Here is a 25256-nt window from a genome sequence, read left to right as displayed (position 1 = left end):
AATCTTCACATTTTATTTCACTAACCGTAAATCTTTCGCCATTGTCATCACCGTATTGCGTAACGTTTCCAATGCGTCTTCGGTGGTGCTGATGCAAGCCTTAGCTTCGGTGATGCGGCGAGTGGCTTTTTCCAGCTGATTTTTGAAGGGTTCCACGGTTGTCGTGAACCCGTCCAATTTTTCATTGAGGACCGTATGGTATGCATGGCCATAAGAACTGCTTGCGGGTCCATGACCATTGGCGGGGTGGTGGTCTCAGCTTGCAGTGCCTGGTCTGAAGTCATATCCGCCACGGCTCCTACTCTCAAAGTAGTAGTAAACTTATCTATTGCTCCTTTAACCTTTTTTGGGCCTGCTCCCTTGGGCATCGTCCACTTTCCCGTGTAGCTGTTAATGCTGCCTCACAGTTCAGCGTACAATCCACAGAACAGTGTGGAATGTTGGTTAGCCCTCTCTAGCCTTGTTGCACTAGTTGATGCAGTCTGATATTAGTAGTCTGGTATTTACTGCGATAGTGCCAAAGGGGGGGTAGGAATGTTGCAGTTGGGTCTGTGACTGCGTATGTTGTAGCAGTGTTCCCAGCAAGTGGTTATATCTGCCTTCCTGCGTCTCTGTATATTATCAAGAGTGAAGGGTAGTGCTAGATCTCTTAGGGGTCCGAAACGCAATTCTGGCAGTGAGGTGCCGTTACCGTGAGAGAGGTGTATGCCACTTTGCCACGTCCCCCGTGTGAGAACATTTTAGTGTCCATGTGTCATCCCTATGGGTGCCCTCCAGGTTTTTTTGGTTGATTATCCCCCTGTGACCTATCCTACTTGTGTAACTAAAAATTACCATTGATATCAGTAGTCTGGAGTACGCTATCGAGGTTGGCGTGAGTCTGCCCACTGATGACTATGTGCAAGGTCGTATCCTATGCAGTGCAGGTTGCACAAGCGCTCCTGTATAATATCTTAGGCCATTCCCCTGGGTGCCATGTGCTCTAGGTGGTGGGGTTGCAGTCTGGGATGCACTGTGACCGTCAGTTCCTTCATTGTTCCCTCCGGTCTGAGACGTGTTCTCGGGTATGTCTATCTTCAGGGGATCCTGTAGTCGCCGTGCGCTTCGCAGCTGGGTCCCTTGGTGGCTATTCCTGTTGCCCCCCACCTCGTTGCAGGTTTGAACAGTGCCTCTGTCTGGTTGCGTTTGATTCGTTGCTTATCCCATACCAGAGTGGCAGCGCCGCCTTTGAAGTGTCTTTTCGGAACAGCGTCCCTGCAATAGGTTCGTGTGCAGGGATCGGGTGGATGCTTGGTTGACCACGTGTAAGTACCAATCGTGCCTGGGGGGTCTTTACTGCAGCAAGCAACGAGTCCGGTGAGGCCCCATGCCCAGCGCCACTGTCAACGGCCCCGCACTGACAGATAAATATGGTACGTTCAGTGTTAGTTGAGATGCCCCAAATGACAAGGGTCTGGAATAGCAGGAGCGCTGGGGGTTTGCCGCCAGTGCCAGGGTGGCCAGGTTTTGTCGGCAGCCAGCCCTCGACCGTGTTTTTGTGCTTGCGCCTGTCGCCGTTGCCAGCGCGCATTGCTGGTTTGCCAGCACGCCTTACCGGTCTTTTGTTTCCTCGTGTCCCCGGCTTGTTGGGGGAGACTCCCGTGTCCTCAGCAGGTGCTCGACGGGAGCCCGGAGCGCCTGTGACTGTCACAATTAGTTGGACCAGGCTCATAGCTCTCAACTCACTCGCTTTTGGCGGGTGTCACCCGCCTTGCAAAGGGCTGACTCACCCGCCAAGCCTCCTGCACTCCCATTCATTCCAATGGGCATCTCACCCGCCAAAAACAAAATCGGGTGATTTCACCCGCCTTTGCGAGGCAAATGGTTGAGAGCTTGCCAGGCTGGAATCCGTCCCAGCGACGGCTGCCCTGGTGCCTTTCGATCACTGGTGGTGCCCCGCCACTCTGATACGCTCGTGGACTGGTAGGTAGAGCAAGCTGGTCCGGAGCCCTCGCCAGGCGCTTTCTGCACAATGCGTGGGGACTTGGACAACTCGATGTCTCTCAGGCGCTTCACGTAGAATCTTTCTGATTTTTAACAGCATGTCAGGTGAAGGTTCTGACATATATCGGGCCAAACCGGGAAATAATAATGGATTTATCGATGTAACTGCCCTGGCCGTTGCAGGAGCTCACACAGCAGGATACATTTCGCTGCGTGCGCAACAGCGCCCCCCCAGAAAACACGATTTTGATCTTCCTTTTGATTTTGCCAATAACAACAGGAGTGAGTTACTGCCTTTCCCTGTTGATTTGCAAGTTGGTTGCATAGTATGCCGCCAGTTTCAGTGCATTGCTCATTTTGGCACTACATGTTTCTTCTGCTTGAAATGTCAGGTTCCTTTGCAGTTTGGATTTTGGATGTTTCAGTCATTCTTTTAATTCTTCTATTTTCCAATGCCACGTTTTGCAGTTTTAGAGGTTATTTTGCTTTTGTGTTTGAAGCAAAGGTTTGCCGCAACCATTTCCTGCCTGCATTCAATAATCTCTTAGATGGGAAGGACGTTGTAGGCCTCTTATTTGCCATTTCTGCTTGCAATATCCCATGTACGACTGCACAAAGGGTACACTCAAAATCCCAAAAAGCTGAGATGCAGAGAGGTGGCTGTCAGAAGTGGCCCTGGAGGGTGTGGCTTGATGGCCTGGTTATTGTGGGTCCTTTCTTTGAACGCTCCGTCTCCACAGAGAACGGAGAATGTTGTCTTTGGCATTTGAGTAGGAGCTTGGTATCTTCAGAGATCTGGTGAGGAGCTAATTTGGAATCCGCTGCAGTGGGCAATGGTACAATCTGGGAGTAGAAGACTTGGTTACTGCCATTACTGCTGTAAGGAGAACTGGGAAGTGAGTCTGTCGAAGGCGGTGGAAAGTGTAGTGGAGCTTATAGTACGCTGCTCTAACCTCCTTGTCACTTCAGCCAAACTCCCCTCATCGAAGTATGCCATAAGTGTAGCAGACGGCAGTCTGCAGGTGTTGGCCATGGCTGGAATAGGGCACCACTGGAGTTGCACAAAACTGGTATTAGGTCAAGGTGCTCTATGCCAACTTTGCAGTAACCTACTCTGTTTCTGGCTGTGAAAAGTATGCTTTATGCAGCAAGGCCGACGCCAAAGTCCCCACTGACATGGACATGAATGGGCACTCCCCAGAAAAACTGAATGGGCCTGTGAATTCGACTTGTCTGCAAACACCTAAATTAGATGGTTACAGGGGTACGCCTGTGATCACTTTTTTCCACATTCCGGGTGACGTAATAATGAACCAAATACTAACAGACTCCATTAGGTACTCTGAGTCCCTAACCAAAAGCATGTAGTTGCCAAATACGCCCACACAACTTCCAAATGCATCTGAACAGGAACACACATTTCCAACCACCTTGGACCCGCTAAATCCAAATGACGTAGACCTGAATAAACCTTCGATCTCTAATGCTGTGGAAGGAATGGGAGCCAAGTAGCTTGAGCCTATAGATCTGCCATGCAATCTTTCCTTCGATCCGTCAAATATGATCCCACAATTGTTAAGGGATCAACATTTGCTGAGCTCTCTCTCATCATAGGGCTCAACCAAACATAGTAGTAAAACTAACAGCCCTAATTGTTCATTAAGTGCGGGAGCAGAACATGGGTCTAATAATGTAGGAACCATCATAAACTACCTGGGAAAAGGGGGCCTTCAACACCTATTGATATTAAGGAAATATCCCTAATGGGCATTTCAGTAGACTGGGAGGCCCCATCACAACAAGATAAAGATCAGCTGGCCGAGATTTTGACACCATGAATGAATGACCAGCTTCTTACCTTGTCTCGGAACTCTACGGTTCCTATTTCGAGGACCTCAATTACTCAAACACAAGCCAATGTTCAACCTGATGTTCAACCTGATATCACCTTTAGGCCTCATTTTCAACATCTAACGGCATGCCCTAAAGCACTTAAAAACCGGAAAACAACACCAGTACCGTCTTTGAATCAGGAAACCAGGCCACAGTACTTTTCAAATAAACTAGAACTGTAGTACATCCTAACTTAAAAGTTATATGTGATTTTCTATAGATCAAATGTTCTAAGCTTACTTTCAGAAGTTCCAAATCTCAAACTATTGTTTTCTAAAGACTTCAAACAAATTTAGTTTTTGCCCACAAAGGACTGGCATTGTGCATTTGCATCTGCGCTCAAAAATCATATATGACGTGCTGATTATGGGTTATGACCTATTTAATGTGTAATACAGTAGTTTTTCCCATTTACCTATTAACCTATCACAATTGCCACCCAATGAAAATCATGCAATCACTCTCTTGCCTGTTGATCTTAAGATTAGAATGAACAAAAACGCTCCAGATGTGAGAGTAGTCACCTCTGGTGACATAAACAATGAAGCCTACAGCAGCACATTCGACCAATTATGGATACCAGGGCTGTATTAAATCATAATGTACCACTCTATACAGCGGAGGCATAGGATATAGAGTCTTGAGCTGCAACACGAGATTTTAATCATTTGTTGTATAGTTCAGACGATGCCATTGTCCTTAGTCATTACCCCATTATTATACTATAGTAGACGCGGCTCCGGCATGTACCACCTTAGATGGTTACGACCTCTTTTTTCAGCCAGCATTGAAGCGGCTACAGGGACATCCATTTGGGGGTCTCATAAAAGCAATAAGAAACAATCTCGGCCTCATTGGAAACATTTAATCAGATGTCCATCCAGAGAACCTGGCCCTCGAACTAGCCAGGTTTTGTATCAGTCAACCCGATTTGGCTAGTTTTTGATAGTGAATCTTTATTGGATTGAACCTATCATGGAACATTCTCCCTTCTTTGATACAGTTGCTTCCCTGATTACTGACTGGGAAAGCAACAGGTCTGAAGATCACATCATGCTGGCTGGTGAATTGAACTGTGACTGCATCAACATCCTTTTTGCTTGCGCGCAAAATAAAACCAGGCACATAGATCCAAAGGGCCTCTTACGATATAAACTTAAGGAGACACTCTGCCTTAATAGCAAAATTATCACCAACATAAGTTCAAGTATGACCTGTAAGAGAGGGGAGCAATAATCAATAATAGATTACATTTTTCTGTCCCAAGCATTACGCAATGTCTATACTGTCTTTAACCGGCTATAGTCAAGACGTAGGGGTTCATTACGAGGTTGGAGGTAGCCATGCTGCTATTAGGACCATGGCACCCCCATTCCGCATACCGGGTCCGGGTTACCTGAATGGGGAAATACTGGGCCATTCCAACCTTTGACAACCCGGTATTTCCCCATTCAGGGAACCCATCCCGATTCCCATTCGAGCCCCCATAGGGCTCAATGGGAATGGGGACAATGCTAACAACAGGCCCGTTAATAACGGGCCTGTTGTTAGCATTCAGGTCCTTTAGAGGGTCCCGCTAAGGGTACCTGGTAAAACCAGGCGCCCTTAGCGGAACCCGCTAAAGGACGTTGGAATGTGGCAGTAAGGGGTTAACGGCGCCGGCACCATTACCGGCACTGTTAACCCCTTACCGCCCAGCTCGGAATGACCCTTGTAATGTCCATAAAGCATTGGTGTGATCTTTTTTTATTTTGACATATAATTAAATAAAGCCCTAATGGTGCGCAGGACATTTCCACTGACAAGACAGGTAAACACCTTATATGAAGACATAAGGTAATTGGCACATTTAATCGTAAACTCGTTTGCTTCATGGACACTCTCACTGAGTGAGATAAATATCCCTGTTTGGGGTTGATATTTTGTCAAAACTGTTCAGAGACCTAACATGGTCTGTGGAAATGGCAATCTCCACGTGTGGACCCCTGACACTTTTCACTTGTGTTTCACATATAGGTCACATGGGCTTTCTGTATTTTTCATTTGCTAATGTATTGGTTGGCTTTTCATTCTCCCAAATGTATTTTTCATCTTGCACTGTATGTGACTGTATATTGTGGGGGTTGTGGAACTCCAGTGATGCTCCTGTCCAGGCAAAGAGACTCCATTCTTTCCTAACCCAGCCAACACCCCCTGAGCATGTCCCCAGCCCAGGCAACAGTTACTAGCTTTACATCTGGGGTAATCTGCAGCCTAGGGCCGGTCTTTTCATTTATTTATTTAGTTATTGCATTTGTAGAGTGCACTACAGCCCACGGGCATAGAGGCATTATGAGGAGACATACTAAGGCTTGATTCAGGGTTACAGGAATGTGGCCCAGCAGAATATTACTTAGTACAAATTGTTTTGTTACAGAGTCAATTGTTTCGTTACATAATATATTTGAGGAACGTTACATAGATGCAGACATAGAGATGCATAAGGTAGGAAGTGAGTCTTCCTGAGAGCATCCACCCCACCCCAGTAATATCAATCTAACAATCTCTCACAGTGTTTGCCCACTTGCCCTATACTGTGTGATTTCCCCCACCCCCTTCCTGTCACCAAACCTCCTTAGACCCTGGGAACAGCTGTGTTCATCGTGGGTAGGCTCTGGAGGGGGAATGACAGCTGTGGAGAGAGGACCTAGCCCTGCCTATATTTGCCCACCTTTCACCAAGTCTCCCTGAGCCCTGGGAACAGCCAGAACCAGTTACACCTGTTCCCTTTCTTTCTCCCTCTTTCCTCTCTCTTTCTCTATCTTTCTCTCTCCTGTTTCTCTCTCGCTCTCTCTCTCTTCCTCTCTATCTCTTGTTCTCTCTTTCTTTCCCCCTTCTCTCAGCCCTCACCCTCGCTACCACCCTCTTCTCTCCCCTCTCATACTACCTCTCCACCAGCTATTTTTTTCTCCTCGCTCCCATGCTTTCTCTCTCTCACAGCTGCAGAGACGTCTTTATGGGAGGGAAAACAGGGGGGGAGGGGGTGCCCACCTTGGATCCTGAAGGGGGGCCACCACATGAATATGGTGGTTGGGCTGGCTGGGCTGGGGATATGACATGATGAGCTGAAAGAGTGTGAGACACAACATGTCCCTGCAGCTGGCCCCACTCTGGTGAATTAAAGTTCAACAATGGAATTGAGCAAGTCTTTGGTGATTCTGCTGCTCCGTGCTCTTTCTGTGCCCCCAGACCACCGGCATTTCAATTACAGAATGTTAAAGGCCTTTACAGCCACGTGATCACTCCTAGTGCCAGTGTGTCTGGCTGGAACAAATTTGTTGACAAGAATAAAACAATTTTTCGATTGATGATTGATGAGCCTCATGTTGTTGTCCTGGCTCTGCCTCTCCCCACAACACATCAACCAATGTGGAATTAAAAGCCTGTTGCCATGCATGCAGCAGCTTCCGTGAGCAAATGTTATTTAGTTAGATGCTAACTTTAGGCGTGTCTTTTTCAAGGCTCTTTCCTTCTGCAGTGCAACAGTCAAGCGCGTCACGGGGCACCACATGCTGCTCTTCTGGAGGAGGCCTCCCAAGGTTTCAATGATCATACCCCGTCCCAAGCCTAATGTAACCGGCTAACCCCCTCCCCTCCTGCCCCCCCTTACAAGAAGTCCTCACCCGCTCCCGGAGGCTCAGAGAACTGCTGACCGGTAAGTAGCACTATGTGTTTATGAATTTATGTTATTTCTTAATTTTGGACCCGCGTGTGCCAATTTAGCAGGGCAGGACATAGGCAGCACAGTCAGTGTACTATACACATGCTGGCCGCAGCTGCTGGACTGGGTCCCTGGGGCAGTCGTTCCAGCTGAGGTCTTCCCCAGTCCTACTATTATACAAGGCTGGTTCAAGATCACCATTATCCATAAGTCACTATGTCTTCATTTCGTCGTCAGGACCTGCTTTCTTCTGAGCAGCTTATGCCTCCAGTTTGCATTGGTTTCTCTGAATTCTGCGCATCCGGCCCGCTCTTGTCTGCCCTTTATTTTCTCGGCAGGCTGCCCGCTTGTTAAACTTGTGTGTTTTGGAACATGTTGATAGGATAGTTACAAGAACACGCATACCCAAATGGATAGGGAGAACCAGACGAAGCGCTTTGAAAACAGACAAAACCTGTTATTTGGGACAAACGAGTTGAATGGAAAAGAGGCTCCACACTGAACACCTTGAATTTAATGCACTGGCATATGGGACAATCTGACACGAGCACCACCGAAATAGGCGGCCTTGCATGTCTTGTCTCGGGAGGATAGCTCAGGGGCAACATGCTCACCTTGGAAGTAGAACGCCACGGAGCACCACAGGTTCGATTCCCCGGGTCCGCGCTTAGAAACCTTTGGGTATTAAACGCGTTATAAATAACATATCATATCATAATCTTGCATTTATTTCACTGTTTGCTAAAAGAAGAGTACCTTGACTCGCAGAACTAGCAGTTAAATATAGATCCATTAAACGACTGCCCCTTTTGTTTTGAATGGATTCATTTATCCATATGGGCCTAAGGCGTGCCTTGTGCCAACATCATAGGAAACGTCCCGTTATGCATAGCGCTAAGAGGCCGGTCAAGCGGTAGCGGGTGCTGCATAAACCAAATAGCATACCTTATTCAATAGAGTGCCTCTCAATGCGCCACAATGCTATCTCTCGTTGCTGATAATTGTCTTAAATTCAATGTTCTCATCATCATCATCTCCTTACACTCTGTGGGGTTGTGATGGTGATACCTCGAAGCAGCTTGAATTTAAAAGCATGGATGCGAACCGATCTGTGACATTCCAAGGACTAGGATAATGCTTGTCGCGAGGCAATAGCAGAATGTCAGTGCTGCAATGTCGAGCCACCTATCCTCTACATAAGGGACATTGTTGCGCATAAATGTACTATAAGCTAAGCCATTGAGTTAATGCACTTGCTGCACATATGAAAAATCATTCAATAAAAGGTATTGTCTATTATCAGGAACCAGAACTCTTCACCATTCGAGTGTAAATGCCCGGTGTGCTGTGTTGCCCTCCAGAATAGCGGACAAATAAATGGTGTCCTAAAGGTAAGGCCTCCCGTCCCCTGCACACTAGTATGCTGAAACTACAATTTAGTGTAAATGACAGTTTATGAGTTCAGTAGTTCTAGACAGCAGACAATCAGGATGCAGACTCAATGTTGCTCATCAATGACTTCTTAATCAAAGTGTGAAGCTCAACGCGTTTCGGGGTCACTATCCCTTCATCAGGAGAACAATAGTCACTATTACGCTGCGATGAATCCTTTAACAGTTTTATTACTCTTGTGAACATCCTCCACCAGAGGCGGGCAGAGCCGTGCGCCTGGCCGGGAAGTTACTGACCCTGGAGGTGGCTGCAGGAAAGAACGCACCCCAGGAATGGCGGGGAGGCCTCCGCTCAGGTAGGCACGGGCGGAGTCTGGGGCAATACCTGCAGGGTTGAGGGGTGTATGCCCCCTATAAACCCTGTGTGCTGCCGCGGCCGGGTGACGCATGGGTTCCTGCTGAAATACTACCTATCCAGATCTGGCTTCCACACTGCATCCTTGAACTTGTATCCCTGAGTTTATAATTGGTGGGGATTGGGGGGGGGGCTCTGAGCGAGAATCCAGGACTGCAAGTCCCAGAATGCAAAATTAAAACCAGTACTGGGCCAGTTGCAGAGTCAAGGCAAAGGGCCCCGTGGGCAGTGTTGTGCCTGGGCACAGGGTCCTGGCACATTGTTGCTTGGGGGGCACCCAGCTGGCATATCCCAATTGAAGGGGAGTCCTGTGAGACCTGGGGGCACCCAGGCCAATGCACCATTCGACAGCTGGAGTTGCCCAGCAGTGGCTCTGGTTCACCAATGCAGAGTTGCCCGGCATGGGCTCTGCTAACCAGAGTTCAGGAAAGACAGTGTTGCCTAGCAGGGGCACTGTCATCCACCTGCAGACGTAGTGCCAGGACAGCGCTGCAAATGACAACACATCAGGCAGGAGACTGGTAGTTCTAACCGATGAGCGGTTGAGCTGTTGTTCTTCTTGTTAATGGATTGTATCTATCAGCTGTGACTATTGGCTACCAAGGCTTGAGCCTCATTACTCTCGGTTGAGCATGTAGTCATGGGTTTGGCTTCTTCATGGTCTGTGTGGACTTGTCACAGTGGGGCTGGTTTCATAGTGTGTTTGCTGTGATGGGCCGGGAAACCTCTGATCCCTTTTATAAGTGTAATCACATGGTCACTGACATATGACACTCTCGCAAGACCTGGCAGAAACTGCTAGTTTCTTAAAGGGGTGGCACCCCTGTAGGAGCAGCCCTCGCTGCCCCCGAGATGCAGAGAGGAAGAGGTAAGCTCCAGGCATAATATCAGCTGCCTTAGAGCCCTCGTTATCCTCACAGCACATCTTCGTCTCATCCGCTCTAAAATCGCTTTTATTGAAGAGCTAAAATCGCTTTTATTGAAGAGCACCTGTCTGCTATACTCTACAAAGGCTGCTCACCTTACTTACCTGCAGCCTCCAAGCACATATTGCCCATGTGTTTGCATTCCGCTCGAAATTCGTTTGTCAGGCAATTTAAAGATGGCTGCCGTAATTTAAAGATGGCCGCAGCGCTTTGATCCCCCCGCGCCTGACCTTGTCCTGAATGCCTGCCTGACCTGCACCCTGAATCCTGCCTCCGGATTGGTGCTGACTGGCAACACATCGTGCCTCCAATCACCGGCAGGCGAGAGCCGGCCAATGAGGTAAGGCCCAGAGAGAAGGCCATCCCCCTGACTGAGCTGACTGAGCGCAGCCGCGCAGCCAGGTGACGTCCTTATGCCCAAAAACATCTGCAATTCATCTTGCCTCTAGTGCCCCTCCGGCTAACTCAACCAGCAGTGCTTGACCACCTGCAATGGAAGGTAATCCACGCTACCTGCACCACCTTTATTGTACTTTATTGACTCTGAGATACAGCGCTCTCCTTACTGTCTATAGTACTCGCCCCCAGTTTGCTACCAACGTGCTCACCTGCAGCACCCCTGTTTAACACCTGCCATACTGCCTATGCTTTACCTGCTATGCGCCCTTATTGCGCCTGCCTCAGACTAATGTGCACGATTCTTGAGTTAGTCTGCCTACCTCCTGCATTATCCAAACCTGCTGTGCACATATTCTGACCTGCTCCACATGTATGCTACATCGCTCTTCTGCCTGATAATGCTCGAAGTGCAATGTCTGTTTGACGTGCCACACTTTTGAATGGTGCCTTGTGTACTCTGCACTGATCCTTACTTGATGTAAGTGTAGTGTACTTGCATAACCTAACCTGCTGTGCCTCACTACTGATTGGTGCCCCATGTATGTTGCATTGCTCTTTGCCTGATATGCCCACATTTGCTGCAAGCCTGGTATCTGCTTTGCCTTTTGTACCTCTGCTATGAATGTGCCCACTCATTCACCCAATGCTGCCTAGACTGCTGCATTGATACAACTGTACTCTGTGACCTTTTTGAGACCCTTTTGGTCGCCTACCATTGCACCCTGTGACCTATCCGAGACCCTTTTGGTCGCCTACCATTGCACCCTTTGACCTATCTGAGACCCCTTGGTAGCTTGCCACTGCATCCTGTTACCTATTTAAGACCCTTGTGTCACCTGCCTTGCACGTTGCTAACTATTCTAAGTCATGCATTTTAGTTCATATTGGGATTCTTGAATATCATGATCCATATCACTAGATGAACCCCTGGCTATAACTAGCCACCCGCAATCTATATTGCGACACCCTAGCCAGACATCCTAGCGAAGTAAGGGAAGTAACTTGAACCATTTAACTACTCTAACTACCATGTGTAGAAACCTGACCTCCCTGACCCTCCTAACTACAATCATGGACTTTGCTACCTACAGCACTAGCCCCCCCACAGACAGAAACCTGAGACTTAGGGCAAGACTACCTTGCATTTATGAACCCAAAAGAAATAGCGCAAACAATACTGTTAGATCCCCAACTATACAGACGCACTTGGATAAGCAAACTCAAGCCACGAAACCCTCAACTCCGACCCCGAATCCCCCTCACTTTCATAAAAAGAAACACCCGAGTCGAAACAAGCACACAGATAAATTTGCAAGCTATCCTATTCCTAAGAATACTTTATCACTTACTGGAACCCTTATCAACACCAGATCCATGGTAGCCCATGCAACTGAAATTGCTGACATACTAAACAACAGCAGCATCAACCTCCTTGCCGTGACAGAAACTTGGCTCCACGAGGCAGCAGGACCCTCCCTGATGCTAGCCGTACCTGACAATTACCAGATCCACAGAGTAGATAGACCCAATGCTAAAGGCAGTGGCTTAGCCATCATCGCTAAAACTACTTTGCCTATCAGACTCACCACCTCACCTCCCTGTGCTTCCTGCACAGTACTCTCTGCAGCAAAATTGCAACTCTCTAATAACCGCATGCTAACTATTCACTTGATCTATAGGCCCCCAGGTCCCTTGGGAACCTTCGAAGATGACCTTACCATCCTCATCGCTAACAATACCCAAAATCACTCGCAAACGCTGTTGCTGGACGACTTTAACATTGGCTTCAATGAGCCAGATAATAAAAATGCCCTCTCTATAACAGCTATCCTAAACGACCACGGCATTACCCAAAAAGTCCTCACCCCCACACATGTTAAAGGTAAAACCCTTGATTGGGTATCTGAACTTAACTGCAACATAGTCATTACTGACATCATCCCTCAACCATGGACTAAGCACTATCTAATAAATGTCACTGCCACACTTGACCTCATCAGCCCTAAAATTATCAAAATGATACCACCACTCCCCACCAGAAGTAAAAAAGACATTACTACGATAAACTCATCCCCCTCCTCCTGCCTACTATCAATGGCCTGGAGAACAATACTGCCCCAGACACCCTAGTAGACACCTTTAATAAAGCTATGTCTCATTCACTAGATACTATTGCACCACCCAAATTACGCAAAGCTAAACAAGAAGCCCAACTTAATGCTTGGTTCACACCCCAACTTAAGGACCTTAGAAAGCAGAAACGAAAACTCCAAACTATCTGGCGCAATTCGCCTACTGACGACAACAAAGTTAACTCAACCTAATTCACCAAATATTACAAGACAGAAATTATCAATATAAAAAAAATGTATTCAATGACAGAATTACTAATGCCAAATCTAATACCAAGGAACTTTTTACCATCCTCCGGGAAATGGAATCCCCCATCCAACCAACTGACACGGTCCCCAAGGACAAGATATGGTGCACTAACATACAGAACGCCCTATCGAATAAAATTTCCACCCTCCAGCTTAAAATAACTAATAAAAAGGACGCCCTCTCTCCTACTGATCAACAAGCACCTCTAGTGACTGAACCTAATACTATCCCCCTTTTAGCTTCATACCTATCTCCATCATTGACACTGAAAAGGTTATCCTCTCACTGAAGCCTTCCAACTGTAAGGGCGACAGTTGCCCAGCTCAAATTATAAAGGACGCAGCCAGAGATTTAGCCCCGTTTATTTCGAAGCTCATTAACTCCTCTTTCAAATCCAACACAGTGCCAGCTAACCTAAACTAATCCTGGGTCCTCCCCCTTCTTAAGAAACAAACCCTTGATCCATCCATCCCAACTAATTATAGGTCTATCACCACTGTAACTTTCCTACTAAAAATCATCGATAAAGTAGCCTATCTCCAAATTCAAGATTACTTAGAAGCTAACCATCTACTAGGCTCGCGCCAATCGGGCTTCCGCCCTCTCCATGGCACTGAAACAGCCTTGATAGATCTTAAAACAAAAATTGAGGAATTCAAGGATAGTGGGAAAACAGCGCTGCTACTCCTACTGGACTTGTCAGCAGCTTTTGATTTGGTGGATCATGCAGTTTTATGCAACCACCTCAAGCTCGCTGCCAATTTCACAGGGGAAGCTATAGCATGGGTCCAATCCTTTCTAGCCAACCGGACCATGAGAGTCTTTTCCACCTCTACCTGTGCCGATCCCATCCAAATTACATGTGGAGTCCCACAGGGCTCCTGTGTCTCACCCACTATGTACAACATTTTCACCAAGCCATTGTTCGACAAGTTGGACAGACTGGGTGTCACCTACACAAATTATGCAGATGACACCCAGATCCTCATACCCCTTTCGGGCAACTATGAAGTGGACCTGGCTATGGTGAATAAAATATACATCCTCATTCAGGCATGGATGGCCACCTATGGCCTCTGCCTGAACGACGATAACACTGAAATCCTGCTCCTCGGATCAGACCTTAACCTAACTAAACTCACCCCGGACTATGCCTCATTTAACATTGACAATGATACTATTAAGGTTATGCGAGAGGTTAAAACTCTTGGTTTTTACCTCGACTCAGCTCTCACCATTAAAAAGCGAGTGAACTCTGTCGCCTCTACAACCACTTACACGTGGAAACTCATCCGTGTTGCCAGACCATTCCTGTCCAGTGCCAGCTGCCTCACCTTGGCCAATGCCCTTGTCATGTCCAGACTGGACTATTGCAATGCCCTATACTCAGTTGCAAATAAGTCGGTCATTGACAAACTCCAGAGATTACAAAATAATGCCCTAAGAGCAGCTTTGAATATCCCACGTAGAGAGCATATCTCCAAACACCGGACGGAGGCCCACTGGTTAAAGATAAAGGACAGAATCCTCCTTAAAACTATTTCTCTCACATCCAAATGCCTCAACAATCAAGCACCCCCCTACCTAGCTGAAAGAATCAACTGGAGAGCCTCAAACCGACTGACGATATCTGCCAACACCTTCTTACTTCAAGTCCCGAGATTCAAACTTACCACAGCGGGTGGATCTAGCTTCCCTGTTAGAGCTGCACAATCATGGAACATACTCCCACCTGACCTCCCACGCCCATTACCCTACACTAGATTTAGATGTAACGCTCTCAAATGGCTGCACAACAATGATATGTAACAATATTCACCCTTATCTAGCTGATCATGCTATACATATGTTAAGACTGTATTCTTCTACGCTTACCCATCTTGATCCTATATGTACTGTATCACTTGTATCATTTGTTGTAAGTTACCTCTGTTTTGTAATAGCCTGTGTCAGGCACTGTAACTAAGTTTCGAGTCTACTTGTATTGTTTCGCCCAGCTGCCCAAGGGCTCGGAGCGCATGATCAAATAAACAAAAAAACAAACAAACAAACAGCGAAAAGTAGATAATCAGGCCACGGGATAGTGATCCCGAGATGGCTCCATAGATAGCTGCAGTATTATAACTCAAGTTGTTGTATTATTACTCAAGTCGATGTCCAATGTTGGAGTGTAATCGTACAAGGTTGTTTGTATCAGTCTTTGCTTCCGTGATGTACCCAGGATTAACCTGTCAGTGCCCGCAGTTTAAGACAAGCCACAAAGGATCATGGACCCAGGGCCTGTCTGGAGAATGGCTGATACATATTGGAGTCTGTCTGCATTTGTATAAGTGAGCACAGGCCAGGCGGCAGTCAGGACAGTGCATGGCTGCCCAGGGGGGATGTGGGCGCATAGTGGGGAGAATTTGAAACCTGGAATGAAGGCTTGTCGGGTGTCAAGACTGGGCTACGGGGTTGAACCCAGGTTCCTGGTTTCTTTTCCTCTGCTTACCGTAGTTTCTGTGTTCTATGCAGGCTGTGTTCCAAGCCCCTGTGCAACAGGCTGGTTGATTAGTAAAGGCGTGTTATACTATCCCAAACAATGGTTTCTAGGCGCTATGTATTTTCAGACCACCCAAGTGTCTTTTCTTGCATGACCACAAAAGAGTGAGATTGTTTTCACCACTTGCTAGACTTGTTTTTTTGTGTAATTTACATGGCCATGCCACCATTTGTATGGGATTTTCATCTTCGTGGACCGTACTATGTAAGAATTGTATTGCCCCCTTTTGCCTTGTTTTCTGGGCACTATGCATTTCCAGGCTAATATTGCGTCTGCTGTATTTCATCACCATGACCTGCCTTAGCTCGAGGGGAGCTGTCCACTGTTGCCAACGTGCCCTGGTTTCTAGGTGCAATTCATACATGGCCCAACACACATTTGCATTTATTTTATTTATTTAGCATCAATTGGTTTACGTTAAAACCTTAAATGCACACAAAGAACATAACGATAAAAAAAAAACTGCTCAAATTTCCGAGGTCCGGGTAAGACCTCAAAATGAATTTCCTATAAAACACAAAAAGAACTAAATTGTCTAAAATTACAAAATTAGCCTCAAAAAGTTCAAAAGGGCCAAAGTTCTTGTTTCAAATTCACCTAAGAATTTTCCCAACCATTTGTCTCTTGGAGCTGCTAATAAAACACATCTCATTACCAAGTGATACAGGGTTTCAGCCCCATTACCACAAATTCGACAGGATAATGATCGATCCACCCCGGCCTTTCTTCTTTCTGTGGCTTCCCTTGTTGGATAAAGGTTCAACCGGAATCTTAAGAAGTTTTGCCTTTCCACTCTAGAAGGGAACTTTTCAAGGTATGGAAGAACTGTGCCCCTAATGTAAGTTTCATCTCGTCCTGGAACAGCAATTTTGTATCGCCACAACTTCTCCTGGGTCAGGATCCAATCATGGTCCAGGAGCTTTTTCTTGACCCTAGTTAGATTTTCCGTTAGCAATTTTTCAGTTAGTGCAATGTTTTCCAGGATGCATATACATGTTTTCTGCCACATAGTCAATGCAGGGACCTGTTTACTTGTTAGGGCTTTTTTAATAATGGAAAATCCACTTCTCTCCTGCGGATTAACACATTTACTGTATAGGGCCAATGACTTCCATACCATGGCAGTAAACAGTGACGTTAGGCCTAGTTCCTTCCTCACACATTCAATTGGTATGGACTTCGGAAGCCTCAAGACCCTCTTCCAAAAAAGTCCCTCCAGGGAGGACCAAACCTTTGGATTTAAAAAAAGGTTTGCCTCCGAAGCATAGGTCAAAATTGGAGAGACCTTTAATTTATAGAAGTCTATAAGAGGTAGGCAGCAAAAGGTAGTAACACAGTAGTGTTGATTGATGAGCAAAGCTTGTGATGCTAAGTTTTTAACTTTGCTTCGCAATCAAAGTACTCCTGGTCCCCGCAAGCAAACCTTGGCATACTCTACTGAGCTCAGTCCCTCACACATGCTCCTGTGTATCTTGCATTTTACCTTGCAGTGTTCTGTCCTCAAGGATACTCCCTCTGTGTCCTTCAGTCCTCCACCTCTAGTCACACATGCACCCTGAGCATTTCACGGTGTGCAGCCTCCCACACATTGCCAAGTGTGTCTGCAGTGTTCAAACCCTCACACATGCCCAGGTTATCCTGCAGTGCTCTGCCCATCACACATGCCCTCTTTGTATCCTTCAGTGTTCAGCCCATCCTGCATGCCCCTGTGTGTCCACCAGTGTGCAGACCCTCACACGTTCCGCGTTCCCTTTGCTGGGCCGATGTCACATGTTTGAGGGATATGAGCCTTGGCGTGGGCCATCCCGGGACTGCAGCAAGGCCTCAGGGCCAAGGCCAGGGAGATCTCATGCTGGAGTGATGATGACGTGGCTATATATGAAGAATGTTTTTTGCATTCTTTCCGAATGGGGTGGAATGAGGGGGGGGGCTTCTAAAGTTGTAGAGCTTGGTTTGAACAGCAAGTGTTGAATAAGAGGGAAGGACGACATGGACCGAGCGAGGTGAACAGGGGAGAAAAAGCATGACAGAAAGAGGTGAGATAGTGAGGTAGGGGAAAGGAGAAACAGGTGAGGGCAAAATAAGGGAGCAAGATAGAGACAGAGACTGAATGAAAGGGGAGGCAATAAGCTTGTGTGGAAGAAAAGACAGAATGAGAACGATGCGCTTGTCTTGTGATGCGCAGGGACTGGTTAGAAATCATTCTGTCCATTGAATTATGGGTTCTCAACAGTCACTGATTAGACATTATGTAATGCACAACTGTACATTCTGTTGAGGCTTCTTTTAAAAGTAGCTATGAATATGAACTCGACCTCTCATATGGGATGACCTTGTGTTTGCTGCATCAGACTCTATAGCATATTTGTTTTAAATGGGTAGTATGTCTCATGCTATGGAATTGGTTGTTAAGTTGTGAACTATTTTCAAATGGTCGAGTATGTCTTTCGAACAAGCCTTTAAAACGGAGTGTTATGTGGCAGACTGCACAGTTAGGAAAATATGGAATGTCCCAGTCATCAAATGTTCTATGTCAGTGGCCAGCTTTAGCTGAGGAAGTTGCATTGTACATTTTGTTTGGAACTGGTCGCTATACTTCTAAACCTGTGAATTCCTAACACCATAATGTGGTACTGCCAGAAGTCTAACCCACAGTGATGGCACAGAAACAGAATGCAGCCTCATTGTCAATATTTTAAGCACTGGCACTTATTTCTGTACAAACTAAGCACTGCGTATAAATTTCTTTTCAATCACAAACTAATTCGGTTTTTCCAAGGAAATATGCATGTTTATAAAAAAAAAAACACAAGAACTCACTAACTTGTGATAAGTTATCTTGTTGTACATGACGATTCATTGTTCCCTTTTCTATTTCTGTTTGTTTTCAGGGGCAACTACATCGGGGGATTACAAAGTGAAGCGACTTGAAAAAAAAGGTTCAATGGCAAACTTATTTCGCTTTTGTTCCTTATTTTGGATTTGTGGATAACATCTATTTATGCAATAATGACAACAAAAACCTTTCCCAAAGCCATGGAAGGGCTTTACAGACACGTTCGGCTCTACGGCAGCCAGGGGGAGTGCACACTGGTAGTGCATTTAGAAATGACGGTCAGCGCTAATTTGAGTTGGCTTATCTGAAAAACACATCCTTTTATGGTTAATTTGAATCGTCATATCCGAACATATACTGTAAAGCGCAACATTACATTTATCTCTTGCCTCTCGTGCACCTATGAGGATTCGAACACCCCTCCTCTTGGGAAGGCTGATCCCTTTGCCAGCACCTGACAGTCCGCAGCCGCTGTGTGCACCCGGCCACAAGAAGGCCCTCTCCCTCATTTATGGGCAAACCTGCATGGGGACTGATAAACGCCCAGCTCCTCGAAGCAGAGACACTTTGTGAAGTGACTTGTGCTGTAAAGTGTACAATATATCATTAAGTCTCCTGCTCACCACAAGGCGGTTTGACTGCTGACAGCAGTAATTGCAGGATGGGAAGCTCGCTGGATCATAAGTTATGTTCCCAGATGTTATTTTCTGCACAATATTTCCATAGGGAATGCCACATTTCTGTATTGCAATAGAACTATAAAATCACCATATTTTAATTAATTCCTACTCTGAGATTATAGTGGGTGTGTCAGTGTGTGTGTGAACAACTCCAATTAAGTAATTAACTCTCAGAAGACCGCCTGATAGAAAATTAACAGGATCTCAAAGGGTTTCCATGAGGAGGTGTTTTGGGTGGGCAGAGTCAGGAATGGGTGGGAATGGCCATAGGGATTAGCATGGCCATGGGCAGGCAGTGAGTGGGCAAATAAACAATCAACACCTACAGAGATGGTCTCCCTCCTCATATGCTATTCCTCCCTATTTGTACTCCAATGCAATAGTTTCGGCCAATAGGTGTCACAAGTCCAATCTAAAAAGGGCAATGCTCGAGCATCACAGAGTCGTCTTTGTTTAAAGACTTCTTTCTGCAGCTTTGCCGCCCAAGCTGTATATTAGGAACCACTGTGACATGTTTAATGTACAATTGAAGAATAATATTAAGTGGGCTGTCAGTTAGTACAGTCAGGCCACAACCTAAATACATACTGCAGTTATTGTAATTCATTGTTGTACCAGGCTTATTGACCTTCAAAGTATGAAGGGCTGATAAATGAAGAGTTCTCCATGCACAGGATTCTATGCATGTTTCTATGTATAATAATAATGTCCATTTATATGCATACCACACAGATATGTATCTCTTGGCTTACTCAAGCCAACTTATTTTGAGGCAACTTCCTATGATACATAGACTTGAGTATCAAAGGCTGATTTTCACTCACTCCTGTGACATCATGTTCTTTATTGTCATTTGTGGGGATGTCAATATATACATATATGCAAAACTGCAATTTATACCTGCACGTCTTTCACACCAAAAGGCAACTCCTGTGACTGTCTGTCCTTTAAGGATTCCTGGGTATTTATTGAAAGTAAATGTTACTTAGCGTGAAGGCATTCACAATAGTACCTTTTTTATATGTAAGATAAACTATCAGGGATATTTGATTCATTTAGTTGCACTTACGCGACCCCTGGACATCTTCCACTCCAGTCAGGGTTACTGATTTTGTAGGATTTGCCAAGCCCAGTGTGGCAAAAATATCCATGCCCCTCTAAGTTAGCATTCATGACAAATGTATGAATTCTGATTGAAATCCTTTAGGCAAAAAAAGTATGAGCATAGCTTTAGGTTCTACCTTTTGATTTCATTGAAGCCTAGATTACCAGAATGGAAAGTAATGGGAACATTAAGAATCTCCTCCGCATTTTGCAAATGTACTTCCAAGACTTCAAACACAGTTCAAAATAAACTATTTTTTACAGTCACTAGCATATAGGTATTGTGGGATAGGGACAGCCATGGAGCTTGCTAGGAGTATAAAAAACTAATATAAAATATAATAAAATATGAAGCAAGCCAACACACAATGGGATCGTAAGATGCAGTAAACAGTGAGCATGACAGGGTCCCAGAGAGATAAGTCTAGAAGACAACATGCATGGCTGGGCTTCCTTTATTGATCATGCTTAAGTGGGGCTCAGCCACCTTATTCAGTGTTTTCAGATATTGACGTTTTTTATTTTGCATTGACCTTCCAAGAAGAGATTAACAAGCGAAGAAGAGGCAACTGGCAATTGCATAGAGGTGTACAATCACCCTTACTGCTGTTGGGATAGAAATGAGTCTGTCCCACCTCCCTTGGTGCTTTAGAGTGAGGTGAATCCCATAGGCATCCGCACGGTGCGCTAGGGGGGGAAAGGCAGTTCTAAAGAGACCCGGCACAGATACAGTAATTATAGATGCATAGACTTAGTGCGTGCATAAAAAGAGGCACCATTTTTTAGTTATGGTAGACACACGCAGCCCTGCATGGCTGGGCGGTAAACGTAGGCCTGGCGGAGAAATCTGAACAGGCCCAAACTCTGAAGACAGATGAGCCTGCACTGATAGTTTTCACAGAAACTTCCCCTTGTCCTGTAACTGTTGCAATTATTTAGTATCGCAGAAAGGAATGTGCCCTGCAAGGCCATGAGCCAGCGCCAGGCTCCTTGTGATGCCCATTCATCACAGCCTGGCCAACAGCAGACCTCTAACCCAAACCCAGCCCACCAGGAGTAATGGCACTCACAACTGATCCAGTCCAAGGACCCTTGCATACCATGCTAGTGAGTGACCCCAGCTCGCCAGTGATAAAACCAATGGTAATAAAAGATTTGAATATGCATGACCATTTCACCTCCTCACATAAATACACCCCTTTGTAGTACGAGGTACAGGGAGGGATATATTATAGATCAAAGCGAGTGTTGGAAGCCTTGGGTGTGAGGAGTGTGATATAGACAGAGCATTGAATGTGTGGGTCAGCATGATTGTATTCCATCCCTCCCCCCTGGTGCCGGTGTCTGAACCTCCCAGGTGCATGCCATAATGATGTAGAGGTATCATTAGCTCACAATAGCAGCCCTGGAACAGCAACATGTGAAACGCCTGACCTTCAGTCCCTAGAGAGATGAGCCCAGCTGACCCACGTAGAGACAGACAGACCATGGGGACGGGAACCACTCATAACCTGGCATCCTCATTTGAGCAGGACTTGCATATGGTCTCACCAATCAGCTGTGCTAGTTTAGACTCTATGGATGACGTCTTTAGTGACGCTGTGGACCTTTATAATGTACTATTCATGATGATTCAGGCAGAACGTTCTCGAGCAGCAGAGTCCTCTGCTGACACCTTTAGTTTTTATACAGTTAAATCTTGTTATCATTGCAAGCAATCTCTTTGCCTTTTTTCCCTAGAGGGTATTTTATTTCTGGTTGTTTTTATACATTGTCTTCAGGCCATTGTCTTCTAATAATAATCATTTAGTGTGTGTGCTAAACAAACCCTCAGTATTATCCCCATTTTTATGGGGATTTTTCACCACACCAGACGATATACGGGGGACCCTTACCTCCATATTTTAATTCATGGCATGTTTTGAACTTCAAAAGTACAATACAGAACTAGAAATAGTCCCTTTTACTCTGCTTTTTCAGGTTCACAAGCCATGAGCACACCATGCCACAAGCCAGCATTGTCCATGTCTGCTGTCTGAATGAAATTCTTTGCTCCTGCTAAGTTAAGAGGCAGCAAAGGAAAAAAAAACAATCCATATACAATCTCACAATGATGCATTCATATGAAAGTGGAGCTGCAAAAAAAGATACAAGCAGAAAGAAAAGAGAAGAATGGTGATAAACAAAAAGTGTCCTCCTTTTTCTCTGGACAACCCAAACCATCTAGTAGTGATACTTCTATTGAGGAGCAACCACAATGCGAAAATGAGCATATTGAGGCTCATGCAGAGTCCATAGAAGAGTCCACCGAGGGGGAATTTGCTGTTTCAACTTCATCTAGCACTGGTCATCTACAAATTGTGGCTGAGAAGCATTCCCCGCACTAGGAGGAAAAGAAGGCAACAACCAGCCTGCAGGAATATCAGAAACAACATCAGTGAGCATCACATGTTCTTCCACAGATCGTGCACTATGGGATAGTATCACAAACAAATTACGGTACTATTGGATTGAAAAGAGTTCAGCAGCCTGTCAAAGCCACAACAGCAATTTTTCCAAGTCAACCTGTGTTTATCAACTTGGTGACAAAAAACAAAAAGATGCTTACCACAAGCAGTATTTAAGTGACAAATGCAGAATGGTGATCTTGTAAACTGTGAATGGTTGTTATACTCCACATCACAATGCTTAGTTTAGAGCTCTGGCTGCCGTTTGTTTTCTAGTATTGATTCTTCATTCATTACAACTGGTTTGGAAGCATGCATATTCCCGCATTTATGAACATAAACTTGGTCCTGAGCACCAAAAGTACATGGTAATACTTTGGAAACCTCAAAAGGAAACAGGCCGCATTGACTCAGAATTAGATGAACAGTTAACATGTGGACAAACATACTGGAGGATGTGCTTAAATGAGTTGTAGCAGTTGTAAAGTTCATGTCATCACAGAGTCTATCATTCCAGGGAGATAATCAGGTAATAGGATCACAGCACAATTAAAATTATTAGGGATGTTGGAGTGATCAGCCAATTTGATCCCTTCCTGGACAAACACATAAAAAAATATGGAAATGCTGGTAAGGGCAATTCCTCCCATCATCAAATATTTGTGAAGAATATATTACACTGATGAGCAAAAAAGGACTTCTCTGCAATTATTTCAGAACTGAGAGAAGCGAAGTATTATTCACGTAGTGTGGACTCCACTCCAGATGTGTGTCACATCGATCAGTTTACTTTTACGGTGCAATATGTAAGGTGCGATATGTAAAGCAAGATGCACCAAAGGAGAAATTTCTGGAGTTTCTCGATATTCATGGCCATGGAGCAGAGTGTTAGGCAGAATCACATGCAGTACCCTTTGGGAAAACTATTGCAACATCAGATTTTTCTCCAGATTTATACACATGTACACCCCCCTCCCACACATATCTCAGTAACTAACCAGGTCGCTAGCTTAAACACAGAGTATGTGGTGTCAATAAATAGCGGGGTTTTGCCCCAGAACATCACACAAATTCCCAACGCGTCTTAAAACGTGCACAGAAAAATCACAAGAAATATGGTATCATTTAAATAATTTTGACAAGTCCGCACTGTGAGTTATACATCTTTCTTAGAATCATATTCTGGCCAACAGGGGTGTGTCTTTTCAGGTCACATGGTGTAGAAACCAGTTTATCCAGTTTCTGCCAAGCTCAGAGACCCTGCCCCTCCCAGCTTCTGCCAAGAGGAAGCTGTTTTTCGGTCCCCCCAATAAACCATCTGCCTGAGTCAAGGCAGGGCTTTGTTCAAAAGGAAGCCATTTACGACCACCCTAATAAACCATCTGCATGGGCCCTTTCTTTAGTTTCTTGCAATCCCCTGGTAATTCAATCAGAGAGTGTGTGACCTCCTTTTGGCAGGAGCAACAGAATGCAGCCATGCCTGGGAATGCATTTTTTGGGCAAGCCCCCACTCCTGTTGGGGGTAGCTGTCTGGCAGAATTCCAGTTTCCTTAAGCCAGGTTTCAGGTAAAATGTCACTTTTTGTTCCCCAGTTTAAGTCAAGACAATTTTTACATATGCAGCTAGAATGCTGATTCTAAGTTCAAAACTATGACATTTTAACAGTTACAAACTATGTGACACTCAAAAGTAGGTCACTCAGTTAATTTAACATTTCGATTTTGGTGGTTTTAATCCAGTTTCAGTTAGGCTGCTGACATGCATAGCTCAGCCAGTTTTGTTATGAACATTGTTTTGGGCTCTTCATCTTCCCAGATTTAGTATGCACACATACTTCATTCTGCCAGATGTCCGTTGGTGTTCAGTGAAATTTTTGGATGTGTTGCAATGTTTGAAAATAGGCCTTTTGAGCTGGCATTCAGAGAAACAAAAGGTGATTTTAAAGTGCGGTTTTTCCTTTGGCACACATTTCACTCATGGCACCCCGGCCCATCCTGCTCGCACTGGTGGGTGGCAAGTTAGGCAACCATTTTAGTGTGCACAAACTGCGTGGTTCTCCTGGATTTTGGCGCACATGTGGGCTTTTTGGCCATCTTGGATTTTCTAAGCCCACAGCACCAAATGTTGCAGCATGATAGCTCAAACGTGGGTCAGGACACCCAACAAGGCCCCCCCACGCGACTGCACTTTCAATTTGAGTCGATGGGGAGTCGGGTGCACATGGGTCTTGACCCACGCACTGGTCTGTCCGCATAATCTTCTTCCAATTCTGCAAATGGCACAGTTCAGCATCTTTTCCTCCATCCGGTATTGATCGATCGGTTCTCCTCGCTGGTCCTGATGGGAATATTGAGCGGTACCCCGGGCCCCTTGGGTCTCGGCTCCCGGTTTCCGGATCGTCCTCCTTGGCCAGTCTCCAGGTTTTCTTTCTCCTAGGACGACAAAGGAAAAGCGGCAATACCTATTCATGGACATTTCTCCCCCACCATTGATATAGTGGGGTGGCATATATATTTTAGAACTCAACAGATATGAACATGCACATTTTTTTAAATGAA

This window comes from Ambystoma mexicanum, chromosome 5q (assembly GCF_040938575.1).
Source record: "Ambystoma mexicanum isolate Mex_15411 chromosome 5q, UKY_AmexF1_1, whole genome shotgun sequence".
NCBI classification, from domain to species: Eukaryota; Metazoa; Chordata; class Amphibia; order Caudata; family Ambystomatidae; genus Ambystoma; species Ambystoma mexicanum.
The sequence above is the reverse complement of the archived record's forward strand: the minus strand, read 5'-3'. Positions refer to the sequence as shown.